Source organism: Megalops cyprinoides, chromosome 14 (genome assembly GCF_013368585.1).
Source record: "Megalops cyprinoides isolate fMegCyp1 chromosome 14, fMegCyp1.pri, whole genome shotgun sequence".
NCBI lineage: Eukaryota > Metazoa > Chordata > Actinopteri > Elopiformes > Megalopidae > Megalops > Megalops cyprinoides.
In genome coordinates this window covers 3,668,696-3,675,621 of record NC_050596.1, presented here as the reverse complement: position 1 = coordinate 3,675,621, position 6,926 = coordinate 3,668,696, and positions in this window count along the sequence as shown.

Below are 6,926 nucleotides of genomic sequence, written 5' to 3'. Positions count from 1 at the left end.
CTCCTGCACAGTTGCTTTTTGATTCATAGTTTAGCTATCCCCAGCGGTGCTGTTATTAAACTCAATCAGGCCTCCTTCTGTGACCGGATCACTCCAAGTCACTTAAAGAGAGCTGAAGTTACAAATTTGTTACAAATTAAGCTTGTCAAGACCGTAAAAAGCTGAAAGGGGGGTTAGGGGGCGGGGGTCGGGCCGGGGTCGTTTCGGTAAGCATAGCCCGTGCCGCTGGCCTGCGTCGCCTGGGCCTGATTGTAATCGTGCTGCAGGTCTGGGGGAAGAAGGCTCACTTTCTGGGTCCCCCCCCATTAGGGAACAACCCCGGTATTGTTGCCATGAACGCAATGCGGAGCTGGCGAATAGAATACTGTGAGGGGAAACAAAGATGTGGGAATCACTATGCGTAACCCGACCCCCGGGCAGGTGCCCCACTCGGACACTTTAATTGGTGTCATTTGTTACGTATACCCCCTGATCAAGTCGCTATCGTCGCGGCCCTGTCATGGCCGGAACCTTGCCTGCCCCCTGGCTAGGAGGATGAGGGACAGGTGGATGGATGAGGGGGGTAGGGATGTGGGGCGATTGTGAGGGCAAGCTGCCCTGGCAGGCCGGCAGTTCCTCTTCTCTCCCAGGCCTCGCTGTCACTGTAGCCGAGCCTGGCCCTGAAACGGGACTCTCGCAAATATCCCAATTACACCGGTGCTCCGTGTCTTTTTGTTACAGTGCCTCTCTTTTAACCCAGAGAGTGCTCGGAGAGCACAAAGTACACAATTGTCCAGTGTACAGTCTGGAGGAGGATCCGCTCAAACAGGCGCGCCTGTTCAGCAGGAGGGAGCGGAAGGGCAGGACGAGGGCCCCTGAATGGGTCTCTATTGAAGACGGCAATGGGCAGTGTAGTTGTGCTGTCACGTTGTGCCAAGCTGTTCCTGCGCAGGGCTCTGCCTGGCCCTTTGTTTTCGGATGCTGAGGGCTGTTGTCCATGATGCTCTTAAGCATTTCTCTGGTTGTCACGCGTCAGTGCCATGTGTTGTAGAGCGTTTCCTCTCTACCATTTGCTTTGCTTCCTGTCACAGGGCTTCTCATTGTATCTGGTTGCTGACAGTCTCACCAGAGCCGTTTTTAAGAATTAAAGACAGCAAAAAATCAGACAACCGTCAAAAAGGGAGAGCTTACTAATGCTATGAGAGACATGTGGCATAGTTATGGTCCTGCGGGTTTGATTCCTTGCATTCTTAAGAGAGGTACTTAACCTGAGTGACTTCTGTAAATGTCAGGCTGAGTGAATGGATGCACTTATTGATTACTTACCCTGGACATGTGATCAATGAATAATGACTGTGAGCTCTATTTCTCGGGCATTAACAAAGAACCATCCTCTATTTATAGGGTTTCCCATACAGTATCTCCATGGTGAGGCTCATTTGTGAATAATTGTTTGTGTGCTGGTTTCTTGATGAATGTCATTTCGGTGGCCCTTCAAAAGTGTACGTGTGTTTGCTGAGGGTGCAGCAGGGTGAGGCTGACATCAGCTTGCTAGACCACAGCGCAGAATGCCCTGGAGCAGTCCAGCACCACTGGCAGGTTGTCATCTAATAACTATGGTGCCTGTGGTACATATCTAGAATGTGGTAAAATGCTGTCAAACTGAAAGGCATAACAAGAAGAGAAAGTAAAAAACAGCAAGAGGACACAGTGCCGGACAGGCAGCAGGAACATCAGACCGGAGTGCAGTGGGTTTTGGCAGGGTCGTTAAACAGGCCCAGACTTGGAGTTTAGGTTCACTTCACACTTCTTCCTCTCTCCACTTCTTCGTCTTCTCTCCTACAGTTAGCTCACACCAATGAGTGCAAGAGATAAAAGTTTATGTGAAGTTGGCTAATGATTTGGTTTGGTTGAGAGTTGCCCTGCACCATGCCAGAGGTGTTTGGTGGTACCGAACAGTGCTACTGTGTACGACCACTATTGAAGAGTGAGCTCTCTCATTCATGGTGAAACTCCATGATTCATGGCTAAAGGTCTCTAGAACACAGGAAAACACAGAGTTATGTCTGTTCTTGTGGGCTTATTTTAATATTTTTCCCCACATCCCCTTGTCACTATCTAAAAGTTGGCAGGGGGTCAGAATCCCCATAAGCGGCCCTAAGCCCATCGTTCTCCTCAGCTGGCTGTGAGTGGAGAAGACAGCAGCTATTCAATCCAATTAGTGAAATCCTTTCTGATTTTGAAAAAGCGAATCACATTTCTACTTTGCCTCTATCCGTCATCCGCCAATTTCACCGGGAGCGAAAGAGTGCCACCAATTACCAGGCGGCGGCCCCGGCAGGCACTGGGCCTGGCACAAGAGCAGCATGTTTCAAGCGTCGGGTGGCATCTTGCGCGGTCCGTCTTTTTTTCCCCTCTTTTTGTCAACGGTAAAGAAAATGAAATCAGACTAATAGGAAACTCATTTCCAGGCACTGATTAAAAGGCCTGAGTGCTCCTGGGGCGACGCCCGCGTCTGGGTGGCCCGGAAATCGCGCGAGATTGCTCCTGTAATGTCATTTTGGACATCACTGCATCTGTCTCCTTAGGTCATCCTTCCTCACCCGCGCTTGTGTTTTTTTTTCCAGGGGAATGTAGGCTAGGAAATCTAGACTTCCTTTGGGGTGTTAATTAAGGAGAGCATCCAAAATTAATCAGCAAATTCACTAGGGCGAAGGGGGATCTGTCTGAGGGCCACAGAACAAAAGCACCCTCACGTCGGGCAGGGAGGAGCCCCCTCGGCTATGGGCAGAGAGCAAAACAAGCGCACAGACGGCAGCGTGACACAAAAATTCATATAAGTATAAAATTTTACACTCATTTTCCCTGTCAGCTTGTCACATTGAATTATAAAGGTTGATTCGCTTACTTGGCTACGTGCGATCGCAGGAGCCTGGGCGGCTGTGTGCCATCATATGGTCAATGTCTTTAGAAAGGAGTGGGGCAGACATGGGCACACAGGGGTGGCAGTGCACCGAGATAGGGGGCAAAGCTTCAGACAAACCATAGCCTGGCAATTGATTGTCTGTCCCCCTAAAATGTAGGGGAGCCTCGCTGAGCGGATTCAAAGGCCTGTCTCCAAGCCTGGCATCAGGAAGTGGCGTGATTCTGAATGTCGGTTTTTAGGGCCTTGGCTAAGAACCGAGAGAGATCTGCATTCATGCGTTTTCAGCGAACTGCCTTCACCTCTGATCCATGTGCACATGCACCCATGTACTGTTTATGTAGACTCCTCTCCTTCAAATGTTCTTTTTTTTACTCTAGTTTTTTACAGTCTGTAATTAGTACAGTACCCTGAGGCTATTTGTGACCTTTCTTTATGTAAATATGCGGTGCTTCACTTTACCCATGGCGGGAGCTGTGACATGAGAGAGAGCCAGTCTTTGGATGACACCTCTGTGTGCGTGTTTTGCGGCTGCCACCGATATTACGGAGCGAGGTGTTCACTTCGTGACGGCTGCTGATTGACGGCCGACACGCCTGACATGCTCTCCTGCCGCGGCACCAAGTGACTGTCTGCTGTCACTTTGCTGCCTCCTCCTTCCCCGGCAGTGCGTCTCTGGATCACTCGTCCTCCAGGATACATGGCACATTCTGCGAAACAGGGCACGTTGCGCACTAGTCTGCAGTTTCAGAGAGGCGGTGTATATGTGTGTGTGTTGGGGGAGATGGGGGGGGGGCGGGGTACCCTGTTTTCTGTGTGGTTGTGAGCTTGCAGCGAGGTTGGAATAGCTACCACCTGCATCTTTTCAGAGGTTTCTGACAGGCCTACCCACCGGCTTAACCATAAACACAGCTGACTGTTGACGGAATGAAAATCATGGTCATGCACACATGCACACACACAACAAAGGAACAAATGGTTTGCTGCACTTAATTGTGAATCTACCTGAAGGACAAATGATCAGTCCAAGAGTGAGTGGACCCCAGACCACAGGCATGAAATATTCTGAGCTGAGCTTTCAAATGTTTACCTGATTCAAATGCATGGGCTACAGCAACATACTGTATTGTTGCTCTATCTCTCAGTGTTGTGTGCAGTTCACTTCACTTTTTTCTCAGCAGGAAGCTGTCACAAGAAGAATGACTCCAAACCTGTGGTACAGTGTAGTGGGGGGCTGTGGATGGGAGGGGTGCGGCCTTGTGTTGATACACTGACAGTTTGGGAAGAACCGCAGTGACTTGATGGCCCAGATTCAATGCAGATGCAGTGTACTTTGCGTTTCAAAATTAAACAAGTGTGACTTATTTTTGTTGCTTTGGATGTTGTGCGGTTAGCACTTGATTCAGCAACACCTGCCTCAGACATAGGGACCAAATTCACCATGGTTATTCAATGCTTATATTTTCAAGTGAATGAATTTTCTATATATATTGACCAGTCAGTCAGCTTGTAGAGCTTAACAGAGAAAAGTCTGTCTCTGCCATTGTTGAGGCTAAGTGTTCTAATTTGCTGGCTTGTTGTGAACATTCTTAAAGGGGTCTAAAAAGAAACCATCAGTCAACATTGGAATGCAGACAGCACCAGAACTTGTTTGACAGATGAAGGAAAGAACACAGGATATACAGTATAACCTCTGTGCCGGAAAGGTTCTGTGCCTCTTATATTCAGATATGCAATAGCCTAAAAAGTATATTCCTGTACTATTAACACCAGAGGCATGTGTGTAGATGTGCAGGACTGCTATACAACATTAGCACAGCAGGCTTTGTTAGGACTCTTGCTGCAGAAAAGAAGCCAAGGGATTCAGAAAGGTCCCTTCTCAGAGCCTTACTGTAGCTGTAGATTTTGTTATGCGGTACTGTGTGTTTGGGACATTTGTTGGTTCTTGCATGGTTTTTCAGTGGCCTTTTTTTGGTGAATGATTGGTTGTCCCATTGGCTCTGCTCATGTGGAGTGGGCCTGCTTTTCTATAGAGTATATTTGTTATGGTGTAGAGTACGTTTAATATGGTGTAGAGTAGGCCTGTTATGGTGCAGAGTAAAGCCCCTTTCACACTTGCACTGGACGCCGGACGTATCCGGCCCTTACCCGGAGGAGCTGTATGTGAGAACGCAAATGTCCAGATCAGTCGGACCGGAGATGTGACAGACTTCTTTCTGTCAGCTCCCTAGTAAAAAGTCCGCCTCATGTCGGAGTGAACCCATGTGTGAACAGAGCAGGCAACGTTCTGGAGAATCCACCACGAGCGAGTGGGCGTGTTGATGACGTTTCTATTATGTGACTGGCGCGAAACCGGAAGAATACAAACATCTGCCTTGTACTCTTTTCCGCGTGCCTGTACATAGCTTTCCACTGTTTCGTTGACATTGCGGATATGTCCAAATACATGCTATTTTGAGTCCAATGATCATTAAGGAGATAGTTAGCTATAACTCTTATGATGATTAATAACGCTGGTTAGTAGTTTATTATCTGTTTAGTAGCTAGCTAAGCTGTAGCTAAGTAATAGTGATAGGTATAGTGATATACCTTATTGTTATAATAAATGTATAATTAATAATAAATTATGTGTACCAGTAGCACCATTTGGATGGCTATGTGTGTGTGTTTTTTTTTTATAGGCTACCCAAAAGTATAATACCTATGTTCGCCTTCTCCTCCTCCGTGCCACATTATGTACCCGTACCACCGAAAGGTAAGACATTGAAAAGAAAAAAACTGAAATTACTTAATCTCGTGAATACTTTAGGTGATCTCGTCAACACTTTTCACTCGTGAGAATGCAAGTGGCGTCTAACTGGAAAATACCACGAGGAAATCTGGATGTTTCTAAACTCACAATGATTTCAATATTTACTACAAATGTAATTATTAATGGTCGCATACTGGGTACTACACTGAAAAATAGCATGCAGTATACAGTATGTAGCCTACTTGTGTAGCACGCAGTACACAGTATACAGTAGGCAGTATCGAATACAGCCTGCGATTTCTGCAGAGTAGTTTTTGCGTCATGTCCTGCCTCCTGCACACTCTGCCCAGGAGCCGCCCCTCACCTAAACCAAACCGGAGTATTTCCTGTAGGTGAGAACGCGTCTGTCATGGACAATCTCCTGTTGCGTGCGACATGTGTGAAAGGGGAATTCCGGCCAAGTTGCGCACCTGATTCTCTGCACTTTGTCCGGAGTTCATATGTGAAAACGGCTTAAGTCTACTGTGGGGTGGAGCAGGCCTGCTCTGAGGGCTGTACTATGAAGTGAGATGACTGGCTTATCCAGGTAACTTCAGGAGTAACTTTGTGACGTCGGGTGTAACTTCCCGATTAACCCGTACTATGAAAGGTGGATAAGTCTTACCCGAGGTATGCTGTCATGGCAATTTACGCTGCATCTCTAAACTGCTCCGAGCTGGTTATCTTCGTGGTTAACTCTAAGTTACCCTATATAAGCACCGGCCCTTCCGCCCACAATCTTGTCAAGAAAAATGCCGGCACATTTGGAAAACCCAGTTGACATTAGCGCACGGATTGTGAGAGGCTCACTCCGCAGGGCGAGGGTGTTAAGACACCATCAGGATCCTCTATCTTACCCCGATGATGTTCTCTATGAAAGATATCGATTCTCATCTGAGGGAATTCAGTATCTTTGCCGGCTTCTAGGGCCAAACGTCTCCAATGGCACTCGCTGGAGTAATGCTCTCACTGTTGAACAGACAGTCTGACTTGCTTTGCAATATTTTGCCAGCAGACATTTCATGTATTCCATTGGTAATGTTGAACATCTGAGCAAAAATACTGTATGCCGTGCTGTTCGCAAGGTGGTACTTGCTCTCACTAAACTGCTGGATGCATTTGTTGTGTTCCCTGGCCATTTAAGCATTCTAAATATCAAAGAAGCTTTTTATGCGATCACAGGTAATTCACAATATAAAAATACTTGGTCTATTTTTAATATGCATAGGCTAG